The sequence below is a fragment of the Puma concolor genome, chromosome A3, assembly GCF_028749965.1.
Source record: "Puma concolor isolate L17-30 chromosome A3, mPumCon1.1.hap2, whole genome shotgun sequence".
Taxonomy (NCBI): domain Eukaryota; kingdom Metazoa; phylum Chordata; class Mammalia; order Carnivora; family Felidae; genus Puma; species Puma concolor.
In genome coordinates this window covers 98,118,506-98,136,225 of record NC_141669.1, presented here as the reverse complement: position 1 = coordinate 98,136,225, position 17,720 = coordinate 98,118,506, and the positions used below count along the sequence as shown (strand labels likewise).

The following is a 17,720-nucleotide window of genomic DNA, read 5'->3' as shown; positions in this document are numbered from 1 at the left end:
TTGTGGTTTTGATTTGTATTTCCCTGATGATGAGTGATGTTGAGCATTTTTTCATGTGTCAGTTGGCCATCTGGGTGTCTTCCTTGAAGAAGTGTCTATTCATGTCTTTCGCCCATTTCTTCACTGGACTATTTGTTTTTTGGGTGTTGAGTTTGATAAGTTCTTTATAGATTTTGGATACTAATCCTTTATCTGATATGTCATTTGCAAATGTCTTCTCCCATTCTGTCGGTTGCCTTTTAGTTTTGCTGATTGTTTCCTTCACTGTGCAGAAGGTTTTTATTTTGATGAGGTCCCAGTAGTTGATTTTTGCTTTTGTTTTTCTACTTTTTAAAAATTTTTTAATGTTTATTTTATTTTTGAGAGAGAAAGAGAGAGAGAGAGAGCACAAGCAGGGGAGGGATAGAGAAAGAGGGAGACACAGAATCCGAAGCAGGCTCCAGGCTCTGAGCGGTCAGCACAGAGCCCAGTGCAGGGCTCGAACCCACAAACTGTGAGATCATGACCTGAGCCGAAGTCAGATGCTTAACCGACTTAGCCACCCAGGTGCCCCGAGCCAAGCTACTTCTGAACGCAAGCATGGTGTTCTGTTGGTTAGCTTTTGGTGGATAACAAACCACTCCAAAGCTTAATGGTTTAAAACAACAACCATTATTCAGCTCATGAGTCTGCAATTTAGCCATCTAGGCTGGGCTCAGCTGGCTGACACCTTTGGTCTCAGCTGGGCTTGTTCCTACACCTTTGACCAGCTGCTGGGTTTGCTGAGCCTGGCTGATCAAGGATGGTTTGGCTGAGATGGTGGGTGTCTGCTCCATGTGACCTCTCGACTGCTCAGCAGAATAGCCTGGGCTTTATATGTGCTGGCTGGCAGGATCCCAAGACAAGAGAGGAGGTACACAAGGCCTCTTGAGACCCAAGCTTAGAATGGTCGAAGTCATTTTCACCATATTCCAGTGGCTAAGTCAAGTCACAAGGGTAGGCCTGAATCAAGGGTTAAGAAACTGGTGCTAGCTCTTGATGGTAGAAACTGCAAGGTCACATTGCAAAGGGGCCAAGATATGGGGAGGAGAGAAGGACTGTTACCTTGTTCACAAGTGATCCTCCCCCCAGGAATTCATTCTACATTCTTTTAGGAACAGAGTAGGTGCTCCAGAAGAAAGCAAAACAAAACAAAACAAAAACAAAACATGTACTGAATAGAACAGTCCATCCAAGCAAGGATTCTGTGGCACCAGCCTTGGGTGCACCTGCTGAGTGCAAGCCTTAAGTTTCAGCAGTGGGGCACCCTCCAGCAGTGGTGAGCTCATACCCATGAAGACTGGTTCACCACAGCCAACTGCTAGATATTTAGAAACATGAGCCCATTGTGAAACAATCATAGCTTGAAGTTGGCCATGGTGGGAGTATTTCGACAGCACAGGAATAGGTACGCCCCACAAATTGGAGCACTATTCCTCCCAGGGAGCTGCCATACCTACACCAAACAAACGCACTCTCTTCCGATCTCATGAGTCAGGTGGGTGGATACGCAGCAAAGGAGGGTTAGAACACACGAGTCAGCATGAGATGAGCGCTGTACAGGAAGCAAACCGAGAGGCTGGGGGCTTGGAGCGGAAGGGACTCAGAGTCCCCCGGGGAGGTGGAGACTAGGTTTGGCTTCAGCCAAGCCCTGCTCTCGGCTTCTCTCTGTCTTGCCTAGGAAGTGAGGTCTCTCTTCTTCCTGGGCTTGGTGTGTGGGAAGGCTGTGGTGGGGACAAGGCCCTAAGGGCCCGGCCTTGTGGAGTTTGGTTCTACGTGGGCAGCTGTGCTGAACCTTGATCACTTCAGTCTAGTTTGTCGGAGGTAGCCATTTCAAACAAAGGGTCCGTGGGGACGCCTGGCCCCAGCCTCCAGCCTCTAGTCTGCCCACCTTCACCCACAGCCTATGCCCCCGTGAGAGGACTAGACCAGCCACATCTGTCTGGAAAGGGCTCTTTGGGAAACAGTCCCATCTCCTCGAGGGTCAAGGGGTAAGGCAGTCTGGTTGAGACAAGGCCCCGGTACAAGCAGGGAGCAGGTTGGGGTGAGAGGTCTGCTGCGTCAGCGATCCAAGCAAATATTTGGCAGATCGATGCTCAAGGTTGACCTTGACAGTTCACCACCTGGGATGTCAGAAAGTGGCTTCCAGAGACTCTCCCCCACACTTCCCTTCACCGCGGTCTTCGCCGCCTTCAGGGACAGGCTTCTCTGGCATGGGCCAGGGGCTTGCCCACCATCCCCGCCCCGAGCCTAGCGCGCCCTGCTTTGCCCACCTAACCCTGGTAGTCCCGGGACCAGTCATCTCCCTCAGCGCCAGCGGCCAGAAGAGGTAAGCATCTGGCGCCAGGCTGTGTCCTTCCCAGTGAAAGGCCCGCTCACCAGCTCTCCCCTAAGCTGCCCAGCCACACAGCCCTGACTGTCCTCCTTCTGGTGAGGACGTCCCTCTCCCAGGCCCCCCCACCCCCGAGGGAAAGAGACTTGGAGGGAGCTGGACCCACATCCCCACTGCAGCTGGAGAGGGTGTCCTGCGCTTCCTCAGAAAGCTGCTGAGTGTTGCCTGGAGCCCAGAGCCAAGAGCGCAGCACTGCCTCTCAGAGTGCTTTGTTCCACTTACTGGAGGGCTAAAAATACACTGCGCTGCCACAGGCAGCCCTCCAGAGCCCAGGGGAGCCGGCAGTGGGGACTAGGTATCCTGGCACCTGGCACAATTAGAAGGAGAAACACAGGCGCTCCTTCAGCGCAGAATCCGCTGGTCCCCTGACCCCCACCCCCGCGCTCCCTTTGTCTCCAAGGCTCTCCCTTCTGTTTCTTCTTCTTGGACATGTGGGCTTCCCTGCACCCCTGCTCTACCCCTCCTTCCTTTCTCTTTCCCCAGCCTGGACCACCTTCATCCCTGGTCGGAGCCCGGGGCTGCCTACCTGACTGTGCTTTTACACGTGTCAAAACAGCAGCTCTCCTGCAAAATACCCCAGAAGCTTCAAATTCCTCTAGCAAAGCCACAATTAGCAGGAAGGCTTAAAATGAAAATCTCCTTAGCAGGCGATAACCCAGTGGCTTAAATTCAAGAACCATGTATTGACACCAGGCTTCAATTGGTCTTAATCTTCCCAGGACCTCGAGCCTCTTTTGAGAGTTGAGTGGAAGCAATGGGCCCAGAAAAATTGCTTAATAAGCAGCATTCTCGAAGCAATTTTAGGGGATTTATGCATGGCACAGGCCCTATCCAGGACCATCCCCCCCAACACGCATCCCCAAGTGAGGAACCCTTGAATGACTGGAAGCCAGGCACTGAGCTAGACCCTGAGCTGGAAAGAGAAGAGAGGGGACTGACATGCAGGCATATAGCAGCCAACCCCATGCTTCTCGAGAAAAGCAAGATTGGGGAGTGGGGAGGAGGGCCAGGGTGTCACAAGAGTGTGAAGGAGAAGAGGGTACGTCTGGATGGGGTTTTGAAGGACAAACAAGATTTTTCCAGAGAGAAAATGTAGGATTAGAGATTTGTGGACAGAATTTGTGTTCTCAGCAGGGCATGCAAAGGAAAACGTGTCTGAAAGCTGGGACGGCCTGAGGACTGGTATAGGCTATGCAGGGCGAGTGTATCGGTTTTCTGTGGCTGTGTAACAAACCACCACACATTCGGAGGCTTAAGACAACACACACTAATTATCTTACAGTGGGTCAGGAGCGAGCACAGCTCTGCTGGGTTCTTTGCTCACTAGCTGCAAAAGGTGTCAGCTGGGGCTGTGATCCCATCTGAAGCTTTATGAGGGGAAAAATGTGCTTCCCAGTTTACGCAGGCGGTTGGCAGAATTCATTTCCCTGCAAGTGCAGGACTGAGAGTGCCAGCTTCCTCCTTACCGGGGGCTGGGGGCTGCCTTCAGCAACTTGAGGCCTCCTGCAGTTTCCAGAGGCTGCCCCCGGTTCCTCAACCCCATAGCCCAGTTCACAGCATGGCTCTTGGCTTTTTCAAGGCCAGCGGGAGAATTTCTCTCGATAAAGTCAGCTAAGACAGACTCCTCTATAACATAACCTACTGAAGGCAATGACACCCCCCTCGCCTTTGCCACATTCTATTGGCTAGCGGCAAGTCACAGGTTCTACGGGCACTTAAGGGGAGAAGATTATACAGGGAGGAACAGAAAGAGTGCAGAGCATGGGGCCATCTTAGAATTCTGCCTATGACAGTATGACTTAGCTGGAAAGAGGGTTGGAGTCCAATGGTGAAGCTCCTTGCAGACTATAGTTAGGAGTAAGAACTTTATTCTGTGAGCTGTAGGAAGCCACTGAAAGGGGTCGAGAAGGAAGGATAAGAGCAGAGAGGCAAAGAGGCCACTGCCCTTTTGGAAGGTAATTGCCATGCTTCAGGGGAAGAGAATGAGGAGCTGTGGCCATGGGGATAAAGAAGAAAGACCCAATATCCACCTGGCTGGCTCTCATTTCATTATGGTTTCTATTCAAATGTCACCTGACTGGTAAGGCTGTCCCTGTCTACCTAACATAAAAGAACTATCTTCCCTCCTCCTCCCACCCCTCGCCTAGCTCTGTTGTCTCACAGCATCTACCACCATTTGTCTATGAACCCGTTTGTTGTCTTTCTCTCCCTTGTAGATTCTAAGACTCTGTCGGACTTACTGCTATATCTCCAGCCACTAGAATAGTGCCTGGGGTATAGCGCATACTCAATCAGTATTTCCTAACTAAAAGAATGAATGAATGAACAGGGGCAGCCGGGTGGCTCGGTTGGTTGAACATCCGGCTCTTGATTTGGGCTCAGGTCATGATGTCGAGGTTCATGGGATCAAGCCCCACATTGGGCTCTGTGCTGACAGCGTGAAGCCTGCTTAGGATTCTTTCCTTCTCTCTCTCTCTCTCTGCCCCTCCCCCAGCTTATGCTCTCCCCCCAACCCCTTCAAAATAAATAAACTTGAAAAAAAAAAAAGGGATGAATGAACAAACGAATGTGTCCAAGAGATCTTCTGGGAATAGAGTTGCTAACCTGTTGGTACCAGAAGAAGGATGCATTTGTGATGCTTTAAGAGTTCCACCTTGCCAGACTGGGTGGTGGCACTCGGTGGCATGGGAATGAATAGCCCAAAATGAGAAGGAGACACTGAGTTTAACTTTGGTCTAGGGGACCCCAGGTGGTTGTGAGGTCAGGCAGGTTGGGATATGGGGTGGAAAGTTGGAAATGTGAGATTCGGAGCTCATGAGGGTAGGTAGGAAACAAGAGAAATAGGGCCTGTAGTCAGTGGTAATAGGGGATAGAAGAAGCAATGGGGTTAAATGAGAGAAGAGAACCAATTATGCACCCTGAAAGGAAGAAGGGGTCAGACTGAGAGGTAGGAGAAGATGTGGGGGTGCCACAGGGAGAATTCCAAGAAGGAAGGCAGGTCACGTTCACAGAGGCCGAGCGAACAAGATGAAAACTGACAGGATTTGGTGATGACCACGTGAGAGCAATCTCAGAGGGGTGCAGTTTCCAGGTCAATGGGAGGCTGAGGAGGGTCAATCGCTCCTTCAAGAAGGAGCATGGGGGTAATTCAGAGAGTGCATTTGATGGTGAGGAAGGGAGGAGGAAGAGGAGAAAAAAGGGATGGGTACAAGAATGGATGGAGGAGATTCTGGGATGGACGAAAGTTGCTGGCCTAAAAGCTCAGACTTAGCAAACTCACCCTGAATATTCTATTCCCTGCTTTGCCCCAACTCTCCCATCAGCGGGAGAGGGGGAAGGCACAAGAGGAGCTGCGGAAGGAAGAGACTTGGGAAGAGAACACATTTGGGACTCTTGAACCTGCCCCCAACCTTGGGCTTGTCCCAACTGTTGAGAGAAGCTTTAAAGGGAAGGCTAAGTGGGAACTAAGGCAGCTGGGAGGGCTTCTGGACGGCGCACAGAGAACCCCGCTCTCCCCTTTTCTCTAAGATTGGAACTCATTGCAGCCTTGTCGTAGATGGCATTTTCCAAAAACAGCTGCAGCACTGTCTCCCACCACACATGCTCGTCTCCAGGGTGGCTTCGACGCTGTCTCTTTGAGAGGTGGGGTCTGTATCCCTTCACCTTGAACCCGGTGGGCCTTTATGACCTCTCAACTAGTAGAGTCTGGCAGAAATGAGGTTGGGTGACCTCATCCTCACTGTTGGGCCTCACAGTTGAACAGGGCCACGCGGCTCTCCCAGGTTTCTCTCTCTTGGGACACGTGTCTTTGAAGCCCTGAGCCACGGTATAGTACATCCAGTTATCCTAAAGCCACCACAAAGAGGTACCCCCAGCCCAGCCTCAGCTGAGCTCTCAGGCCACACTTCTCACTATGATGACTCTTGACTGTGGTCTGTCTTGTTCTCTGGAGGGTTTCAAAAGACACTGCCCCATCGCTCCTGCTGTGCATTCTCTAGGAAAGCTGGCTTTATCACCCCATATACACCGTGCCCAAGACCCAGAGTAAGCAATAAGCAAGCTGGCCCCTGGAGTATCCACCCTGAGCAGGTCCTAGTGGTGGTGGGCACAGGTCACCTGCCCAGCTCCCAGATCCCCAACCACTCCACTCCAGGAAACATGGAAAATCCAGAGACCATCCCAGCCCCAGCTGTACTCCAGGAAGAAGCTGGGCAGGCAGCCCAGAATTACACAAAATGGACTTTGGGATGATTGCCCAAGCTGGACTAACGCCTCCACCTTCTTAGAAAGGGCACTCTTGCTGGAACCAAGGCCACAGCTTGTCACGAAAGCCAGACGTTGGCAGAACGGGACTGATGGGGCAGGAAAGGCCCCTTGGGTAGACGAAGCACATCCCTGATGCCTCCCCCAGTCTGCCAGTCAGGGGAGGGGAAGGAGACCCTCAGGTGCACAGAATACAGATAATCCACATTGTTACAGGCCGCCCGGCTGCTTCTGAGAATGGACTTTAAGGTATTTGGGACTCATCCTCCACAACCTCGCCCTCAGCAGTGACATAGTTTGGAAGCGTAACGAGATGGTGCTCCTCGAGGCAAAACTGAGAAGTCAGAACCAGGAAAGAATGACTTCATATCCTGTACTTGTGTTAGGACACATGTAACCCGTACCTCTGCGGCATTTAAGGTAGGATTTGACTGATTACGTAAATCGCTTTATTCTCAATTATCCATTTGTCAATATCTATTCATGGAGCATCTACTATGTGTCAAGCACCATAAGAAAAAGACATCTTTTCATAAATAAATAGGTGTGTGGACAGGCAAAGGACACCTCTAGAACAGTGGTTCTCAACCAGGGTCCCCAGGGACATTTGTCAATGCCTGTGGACATTTTTGACATTTGTAGGCAGAGGCCAGGGTCGCTGCTAAATATCCTACAATGCACAGGACAGCCCCCACTGAACAGAGGATCATTTGGTCTGTACTGACCTTCTCACTGAGTGCATGTAATACCTATTTTTTTTTTCAAAGAATAACTGTGCCTCAGGTTGGCCCTAAGTATTTGCTGGTCTTCTCCGGACTGTAGAGAGAGAAACTTGAAGAGGAGGGCAAACCAAGGACTGCACAATGCCTGGTGCCTATAGCCAGTGAGCCCATCTAGCCTCCTCTAAACCAGGGTTTCTCAGCATCGGCACCACTGACATTATAAACCAGATCATTTTGTCTTGTGGGAGCTGTCCTGCGCACTGTAGAATGTTTAGCAACTTCTACCCCGGCTTCTACCTGCTAGATGCCAGTGGTGCCCTCCCCCCTCCACCCCCGTCATGGCAAATAAAAATTTTCCTGATATTTCCAAATGTTCCATGGGGGCAAACTCACCCCTGGTTGGGAACCACTGTGCTAGAACCACCCTGTGCAAATCCAAACACAAAGAAGTTTCCATTCACCGACCTCTCGAACTTACAGTCCAGCTGAATCCTCAACTCGACAAATAACCACACAAACAGGCCCAAGGACATAAAGAGAGCGGACGGTATGCAGAGCAAAGGGTTGGGGGAATGCAAGCTGCCTGTGGGAAGGGCTGCTCACAGATCTCTGGGGGTGGAAAGGGGCCTCAAGGGCTCCTCTGAACCATCGGCCCATTTCACAGAGGAGGAAATAGGGCAGGAGGCGATGCGGCCAAAGTCACACAGTGAATGATGGCCAGGTGAAGCTGAGATGACTCTATCCCCTGTAGCATCCCACGATGTCCCTGGGGGATTTTCCTTGTTCTTCACTCGCTGGCTCCGTGGGTAGCCCGGAGTCTCCTGGTATGCCCCGCTCGAAAGTGATCACTATGATGGCACATAACCAGTATCATGTGTTTGGGGTATTCACGCTGTCTTTCTAGATAAGCAATATCTCAGCTGTTCTCAGCTGCACAGCAGCAGGCTCCCATGGGAACCAGCTTGTTTGTGGACCCACAGAGGTGTCTCCCGGGGAGGGGGGGGAGGATTGCGCCAGCAGCTGGCTGGAGCAGACCCAGGAAATGTCCTCCGTCACTGTGGCTGTGCCCCCTTCTGCAGCCACACGCAGCTGAGACCTAGGGAACCCCAGTTTGTGACAAAACTCTCTGACTTCTCCACAGAAGAGAGCAGCAGAAAGGAATGGCATGAGAAGCAAAATCCACCTTGTTTCAACTTCTTGTAAAAGGCAGGTCAGGGGGCACCTGGGTGGCTCAGTCGGTTGAGCATCTGACTTTGGCTCGGGTCATGATCTCACGGTTCATGGGTTCGAGTCCCGCGTGGGGCTCTGTGCTGACAGCTCAGAGACTGGAGCCTGCTTTGGATGCTGTGTCTCCCTCTCTCTCCTCCCCTCCGCTTGCACGCTCTCTCTCTCTCTCTCAAAAATAAATAAACATTAAAAAGCAGGTCAGGTTGAGCCTGGCCTTGGGCAATGAAATCAACAAAGCCCATTCATCTCTTCTTTCCTTCTGGTGTGAAAAGCTGGTTGCCTTCCCATAGTTAAAAACCCAGGCTTTGGAGCCCGACTGCCTGGCTTTGTAACCCCATTCTCCTACTTTCTGGTTGTGTGATCTCAGACAAACTACTTAATCTCTCTGAGCTTGAGTAACTGCATTGATACAATAGATGTAATAACAGTGACCTCTTCATAGTAACATTATAGTCAGCTGAGATAAAAACGTGTGATGTTCTTAGCACGTTGGCCATCTCATGGTAGCTATGAGGGACATGATTTCTGCTGCTATTATTTTATTATTAATCATAAATATAATAATAAGTACCTTACCATGGCTCGTGAGCTGATACATAGAGCCAGATACTAATTTTCACAAATGAATTCCAGTTTGGGGTCAAAAGCGTTGAAAAACTAATGTGAAATTTCTTATCATTCCTCCAACATTCCATATTGGAAAATAAAAGGGTCTTTTAAAAACATCCGAATGGTGCTATAGCTTGTCTGAACAGCTAAGACATGATGGCCCTATTCTTGGTTTCGGCTCTTTTCCAGCTGTAGTGTTTTTCTCATTGATCAGAGAGAAATCCCCAAGGTCTGGCAAAGGAAGCTTTTAATTGCTCTGGATGGACCGATTTCTGGCATAGCTGCTCAAGCATATAATTGAGTAAGAGAGAGAGAGAGAATGAATCACTTTAGATTATTTTGAGATAAATATACAGTCAGACCTCCCTGTTTCTGACCAGACCTAAAAGATACCCCAGAACCGGGCCCAGCTCTCACAAGCTCTGGGGAACAAGAACACAAAGCAGGAAGTGCATTCTCCTGATCTTTAACAAAATAATAATGGGTGAGAGTAACCATCGCTATCCTTTATCATTTGTGCTTGCCGTAGGTTGGATTTCTCCAGGAGCGGCCCCTGACACAAGCATTCCAGTCAATCTAGTTTATCTGGAGGGAATCTCGGAAGCTCTGGGCAGGGAATGGGAAAGTGACATAGAGAACGCAAGTCAGACAGGAGAGGATATGCTATGAAGCAGGTGACCACCGGGGCACGTGTGCTTAATCCCCATGGGAACTGTGGGGGCCGGTGCAGAACTCGTGCTTTGAACATCCTCTCCTTCAAGGGATGAGGGAGCTGTGGGATTTATACCCCAAGTCCCCTTGGTCCTTGGGTGAGGGCTGCTCCTGGAAGGTGTTTATTACGGCCATCACCAGTGCAGGCAGCCAGAGGAAGCCCCCCCACCCCCCGTCCTGGGGCAGAGTCACAAGGAGTATCAGGGCCTTCTGGAAAGGGGGTGCTGCCGGGGACAATAAAAGACAATCCCCACATACCATGATCCCCCCATTTCCCCACTCAAAATATCCAAAGGCATTATGACCTAGTTGATATGTAATCTTTTTGAAAGTAGATGAAATATCTGTTTCTAACGATTGATTGATTATTTACGGTACATGCCTACAATCACATGTGTGATAATATGTTAACTTAGTGCTGTCTTCACCCTGGGCCCCTGACTCCATATCTTGCCAGCTCTTCCAACTCATCTTGGTGCTCAGGGTCCTCATCATCATCAAAGCCACCTTCTGAGTCATTGGAGTGTCTGAGTGCATCTTCTACCCTCCCCTCTCAGTTCTGGCGATACAGCATTTTTGGAATCTGGAGGATGCTTTGGGTGGCATTTTCATCCCAAGCCGGGAGAGCCTCTTTGCATAACATTGGGGCAGCTGTTGTTCCATTTATCCCAGAGGTGTCAGTGTGCTATCTCCATAAAGTAACCACTGATGGTGGCTTTCTTACTGTCCTTGTTTACACTCCCTTTGCGAAGCTATGACGCCACCCCCTTGGGGACCGGGTCTTACCTGCTTTTTATCAATTTCTTCAGATGACCTTAGTGAGCGGCCAGAGTGACCACCACCAAGAGGGGTTGTTTCAGGTGACGTGTCTCACCCAAACAGCACCTGCCTGTTCACAATAAAGTAACGGAGAGCACCCCGCGCCGGGAAAGATTGTGCGAGGTAATTTTTGAAAATAAAGAACTTCCTGGGGCACCCGGATGGCTCAGTCGGTTAAGTGTCCGACTCTTGATCTCCACTCAGGTCTTGATCTTGGAGTTATGGGTTCAAGTCCTGTGTTGGGCTCCATGCTGGGTGTGGAGCCTTGTAAGAAAAGAGGGCAAAAGCGAAAGGGAAAGGGAAAGGGAAAGGGAAAGGGAAAGGGAAGGGAAGGGAAGGGAAAGGAGAGAGGAGAGGAGAGGAAAGGAGAGGGGAGGGGAGGGGAGGGGAGGGGAGGGGAGAAGGGAAGGGAAGGGAAGGGAAGGGAAGGGAAGGGAAGGGAAGGGAAGGGAAGCGAAGGGAGAGAGGAGAGGAGAGGAGAGGGGAGGGGAGGGGAGGGGAGAAGGGAAGGGAAGGGAAGGGAAGGGAAGGGAAGGGAAGGGAAGGGAAGGGAAGGGAAGGGAAGGGAAGGGAAGGGAAGGGAGAGAGGAGAGGAGAGGAGAGGAGAGGAGAGGAGAGGAGAGGGGAGGGGAGGGGAGGGGAGGGGAGGGGAGGGGAGGGGAGGGGAGGGGAGAAGGGAAGGGAAGGGAAGGGAAGAGGAGAAGGGAAAGGAAGGGAAGGGAGAAGAGCTTCTTATCCCAGGGATCATCTGGGGAGTAGGGAACTTCATGGTGTATCCAAAATAGTGGTCCTGATGGTTATACACATAAACTCATCTAATCTTCACAACCACCCCACAAGGTAGACTCTCATGTCATTCTCATGTCACAGATGGAGACACTGAGGCCCTGAGTGGTTCAGAGAGCAGTGAAGTGACAGCCGTGGATGTGGACGCAGTAGGTGCATGCTCTCCCCATCACCACACTGCCAGCTGACAGGTGAGCATAGCCATGTCCTCGTGGGTACCTGGTAGACTCCCTTACCCATCAAGAAACCCTGGGGGAGGGGAAGGGCGCCTGGGTGGCTCAGTCGGTTGAGCATCTGACTTCGGCTCAGGTCATGATCTCACAGTTCATGGGTTCAAGCCCGGCATCGGGCTCTGTGCTGACAGCTCAGCACCTGGAGCCTGCTTTGGATGCTGTGTGTCCCTCTCTCTCTGCCCCTCCCCTGCTCATGCTCTCGCTTGTGCTCTCTCTCTAAAAAATAAATAAACTTTAAAAAGAGAAGAAAACCTGGGGAGGGGGGGAGCCTCAGCTGACCCAGCAGTGTGGCGGGGTCCTCTCTCTCCTGCCCCTGGTCTTCCCGAGCTAGGGAAGCAAGAGACAACCTCCTGCACTCCAGCTGAAAACCTCTGTGAGGAAACGCAAAGATCGTTCTCTGTATGCAGGGATCTGAGGCCCAAGACCATTTCAGCTGGGCAAGCAAGCGTCTGCAAGCATTTTAAAAAAAGGACAAAACATGGGGCGCCTGGGTGGCGCAGTCGGTTAAGCGTCCGACTTCAGCCAGGTCACGATCTCGCGGTCCGTGAGTTCGAGCCCCGCGTCAGGCTCTGGGCTGATGGCTCAGAGCCTGGAGCCTGTTTCCGATTCTGTGTCTCCCTCTCTCTCTGTCCCTCCCCCGTTCATGCTCTGTCTCTCTCTGTCCCAAAAATAAATAAACGTTGGAAAAAAAAAAATTTTTAAAAAAAAAAAAAGGACAAAACAGAAAAACCTCAACTCCCCGTTTCCTTTCTCTCTTGCTGGTCAGTCAGTCACACTTGGGGTATTTGCTGACTGACCCAGCAGAACTGGAGAGGACAGTAAGGAAGAGGAGGAATTCAGCACGGTGTCCTAGGAAGACTGACGGCCTTGGAGCCACACAGGGCTGAGTTCAATACCCTTCCCTCCGCCCCCCCGCCTCAGCCAACGGCCCTGTGAACACTACCGTGCCACACACTGTGGAAAATTAAAGGATGGTAGAGAAAGAGAATCATCACCTAATGCAAAGAGAGAGAAAGACAAAAACACGTAAAACCACAATAATCGGGGCACCTGGGTGGCTCAGTTGGTTGAGCATCTGCCTCTTGATTTCGTCTCAGCTCATGATCTCATGGTTTGTGGGATCAAGCCCCGAGTCAGCCTCCACGCTGAGCATGGAGCCTTCTTGGGATTCTCTGTCTCCCACTGTCTCTGCCCCTCCCCCACCAATAAACAAATAAACTTTAAAAAAAAAACCCACACAGTAATCATAATAGCCCTGCATGCACTTTATGTGTGCACTGTGTTTGGGACAGGCCTTCTTGTCATCAGCATTTTACAGATGAGGAAACTGAGTCTCTGGGACATGAAGGAATTTTCCCAAAGTCACATTGAAAAGGCAGTGGGGCGATTTGAACCCAAGTCTCACTGGAAGCAGAAGAGAGAAGGGAGGGATGGTGAGGGCCCTGGGGGGCTGCATGGCATAGACTGGGTCCCTCGAGTTGGGGGTGCGGAGGTGCCTGGATGGAGAAAAGAAAGTCATTTCGGCAGTGATGGGGAGCCACACACCTGGCTTCCTGCCCTTGCCCAGGCAGGGTCCTCTCTGCCAAACCCCAAGAGCATCCCTTGGGTGACAGATGGTATGCCTGTCTGCCAGAACTCCTCCTCCTCACCACACTGGAGAGCAGTCCGGTCCAGGCTGGGCACCAACAGCCGGGTCACGTGGAGGAGAGCCCTCGTCTCACCAGGCCTGGGGGTCGAGGGTGCCCGCTGGCCACATTTGCGCCCCTGGGTCCCGGGTAGAATCTCCCACCTTCTGGAAACCAAGATGTGAGATGAGCTAAGAGCAAGAAACCAGAGAGAAAGAACAGCGCCCCAGTAAAGAGAAGACAGGGACCCGTTCTCCCCCAAAGAGCCTGTGAGAGGGGGCACCTTGGAGCCACAGGCTGCTGAATTCCCACGCAAAGCCGTGGGCATCCCAGCGGACCTGGAGGTCTCACTGGAAGGCCGCCCTTGGCCTTGCTCTCACATCTCTTCACAGCTGTGATGTGCAGAGTTCTCAAGGGCAGGGTTTCAATTTTGCAAATGGACCTTCAGAAAATTGTGCCTCCCGGCTCCCTGCGGCCAGCCACGTCAGCAAAACATACCCCTGAAGAGCGGTCTGCGGCCAGCAAAGCCGGGAAGCGGCCCAGAAGCCGACTCGGGATGCTCTGTTTTAAATTAGCCGACAGCCGTGCCCTCCCACTGGTGACAGTAACCAGATTTGGGGGTAAGCAGGACTGCCCCGTTTTACGAACATCTGAAGGACAGTCCCCAAACCATACCATGACACTCGGACCATCTTCCAGGCCACACAGCACCTCCAGCTCCTGCGGCTCAGTGTCCTTGGGAGGAAAGTGAGAGGATCACGTGAGGTGGCTTCTGTGACCCTGTCCAGTTTGGACAGTCTCTAATTCCAGTGTTTCCCTCTGCCTCTTCGGTAATGTCTCCACGAGATCTGCTAGGCCAGGCGCCTTGGAGATCCCCTCACTATCTAAAAAAAGGAACACGTGTACTTTGTGGTAATGGCACTAATGGAACTCACAATGTGATTTCAAGTAGACATTTGTCATTCTTTGGCAGCCGTTTTCCTATTTGGGGGAGAGGGACGCTCCCCACCATGGGGAGCGTCCCTGCCTCCTATTCCGGCAAAGGCATAGATAGGTTTTTGCCCAGACACTTGGATAATGCTGGCCAGGACTTCAAATGTTGAGCCAGAGATGGAAACACTCAGGAGCCATTTAGCATTCATTTCATGGTGGCGGCAGCTTGCGGCTGAGGTCATGGCCAGGGGCCACCAGCAGTGACGTCCAGAAGTGGCAGTGCCCAGAGATGGTTTCCAGGCCAGCCCATCCCATGCCTTTGCCTGTAGTCCTGCCACCAAGCCACACTCAGCCCCAGTCCGTTTTCCAAGCCCACAACTGTGGGCTCTCTGTAAATTCTACAAGCCATCTAATAACCTCCAGTATATTCTTTTCCTCGTTGTTAAAGTTAGCTACTGTTGATTTCTGTTGCTTGCTCCCAACTCTGACTGATACAATGTGTCAAACCATTCTTTTTTAACTTGAGTTAAAAAATGACAAAGAATAATTTTAGGGAAAACAGGATAAAATTATGACTCTCATAAAAGTATAAAGATTTTATGTAACTCGTTCATTAATGAGGGATAGAGTTGAGGTCTTCTAACAGGCTCAAAGGAGATTTCTAAGAACCACACACACACACAGATAAGCAGCATGCTGACGTGACCTTACAAATAGATGCAGAAGTCTATCCCCAGGGCAACCGTCAGTTGAGTTCCACTGGACGCTACTAATTTGTATTTCTATGAACACAAATCATTGGCATCATTGTCTGTTTTCGATGACTTACAGGGTCGTAAAAATAGCTTTTCAAAGACAATGAAAGACAGAGACAACCTGGAAGGGTGCCCTAGACAGGACACCCAGTGATCTTTTTATTTCTCTTATCCATTTGAAAGTTTTTCACTGATTTTCCCTGACAATAACACCGGAGATGACCTCATGGATGGAAGAGACAATGAAGGCTACACTCAGAGGGTCCCAACCAATTCAGGCTGGAATTGTGTGCAAAATTCTTAGAGGAAACAGAAACTGAGCTGGGTCTTCAAGGCTGACCAAGAGTAGAAGGGAAGGGCATTCTGGGTGGATGGGGCAGTGTGAGCACAAGTTTGGGGGCAGTCAGGAACCTGGCACGTTCCATCGGCAGAGTGGACCTGTTCCCTGCCCCCCCCCCCCGAAAAGCTGGTTTGTGAAGAAACTGGCTTGTAGCTTATTATTGTGGCTCTCAGAGCTATTCATAGTCTCAGGGTAAGAGAAATAAGATGATAAAATTAAAATAGTGCAGAAATAGTCATCTGAAAAGGATGCTTAGAGGTACCCTGTCCCTTAGTCTGCTCATAGTACACAATCTCGGGCTGCCTTCCTAGTGACTCTGTCTTTTCTGGGACTGTCCCCCCTTCCTTGCTGAGGATGAAGCAGCAGACAATCAGGTTTGAAAGAGATGACCCCACTTCTTGGGGGAGGGGTGTGTGGGGAGGGGGGTAGAATGTAAACTCAGAAAGACCCAGCCACGGTCAGGTGATACTGACCCTGGAATGGTTAAGAACATATAAAATGGGGGCTCCGGTTGTTACCATGGCAACCCAGAGTCTGTTGCACGCAGAGTTTGGGGGAACAGAAGCACAGGACCTTGAGGATATCGTCAGTCTGCGGGGAGATGGGAGCAGGTTGGCAGAGAAGTGCCCACCGCCTCAGGTTGCCTGGCAACCTCCGGTCATGAGGCCCGCGAGGGCTCCTCCTGCAAACCAGGTGCCTACAGAGAACACTTTTTCCCCCTTGAGTTCACCTGAATGGCTCTCAGCTCTTTGTCCCCACACAGGCTTCCAGGAGTATGCCAAGCCCAGAGCTACTGCTTCCCCAATATCTACTCTCCCTGCATTTGGGGCAAAGCGTGCAGAATTATTACGTGAAGCCTCAATGAATGAATGAATGAATGAATCATGAATGGTACAAAATTCTATCACTTCATTTCTTTCAGGAAGATCCAGGACGTTGCATTTCACCTCCCTCTTGTTTGTTAATTAAACTGCAATGGCTCCCTTTCACTGGGCACTTACTCTGTGCCAGGCACTATGCTCGGCGCATTTCAGAGGCAGCTGGTGTGATGGTTCAGAACTGGACTCTGAGCCAACAGCCTGAGCGTAAAGCCTGGCTCTGCCTCTTCCCAACGGTGTGACCTTGGGAAAGTTACTTAACCTCTCTGGGTGTCGGTTTCCTCACTCATACAGTGGGAACAATAACTTCTCTGCCTCAGGTTGTCGTGGGGATTCGGTGAGCGAAAACAGAGCACTAAAATGACACCTGGTACAAAATAAGTGCTCAGGAAATACTAGATACAATCTTCCAAACACCCTTCCAAGGTAAATACTTGTATAATTTTTGGAAACAAAAATTACGCTTAAAGAGGTTGACTCGTCCCCTGAGCTCTAACTAGGAGCTGAGGTTCAAACCGTGGCTGATTCCAGAACTGTTTGCAGAGCCATTATGTTATGTAGCTTAGTGTTTATTATGCATCTACTAGGTACACCGCTCCAGATGCTGGGGATGTAGATGTCACCAAGACACATCCAGTCCCGGCCCTCATGGAGCCTGCCACCCCAGCCTCCAGCACCCTCGCTGGAGGTGGAACTGGCTGGACCTTCAGAGCAGCCTTTGCTGGAGCCCCGTGCACTCCCGCTCCCTCAGTGTGCCTCAGACCCCTCCCGGGACTCAGGCTTATGGGCTGGACTGTTAATGTGTCAGGGAAGAAGGGAGAAACCCATCACAGGAGGGACACCCTCTGTGGGTGACCCACGTCTCCACAAGCCCGCTGCATCATTCACCGAAGCTGGCAATGTTTAGATCTGTCTTTTAATAAAATACAGTCTGACCTGGAGTCAAGCTGGAGGGAGACCCATCGTCCAGCCGCGTGGCCCGACCCGGCTCTCCGCTGGTTGGTGGCAAAAGCTTAGGGAGTTGCTCAAGATGCCACGTAGCAGAGGCAGCCTCTGGGTCTCCGGCCCATCCCACTGCTCAAATCTGCTTCTCATTAGCTTCAAAAGTAAAGCCCGGCTCCCTGCAGGGCTGGGAGGGAGGGCTTGGCCGGGCTGTTCACCGCAACTGCCTGGCCTCCCTGGCCTTGGTACTCTGCGCCCCGCCCCATCCATCAGCACAGCTGACCACTCCGGGGATCCTCTCACCCACGGGCAGGAAAAGGACTAATTAGAATTGAGAGCATTCACCTTCCCGAGGAGGCTTACAGTTGTCTGAAGGAGGGCCGCGTTTTCAGGGACAGGAATTATGGTTTCGTTTTAGAATAGCACAGGGAAACAGGAGGCTGGAGGGGCCTCTCTCTGCATTCTAG

The 17,720-nt window shown here is 51.2% G+C and overlaps 1 long non-coding RNA gene across 1 annotated transcript; it reads left to right on the top strand.

Annotated features, from left to right (window-relative positions):
- Positions 1-6,712: 6,712 nt before the first annotated feature.
- On the top strand, positions 6,713-13,030 carry LOC147582617 (uncharacterized). The gene is made up of 4 exons (XR_015249344.1): positions 6,713-7,093; positions 10,752-10,884; positions 11,632-11,738; positions 12,547-13,030. It is a non-coding gene; the product is annotated as an uncharacterized LOC147582617 (long non-coding RNA).
- Positions 13,031-17,720: the final 4,690 nt, after the last annotated feature.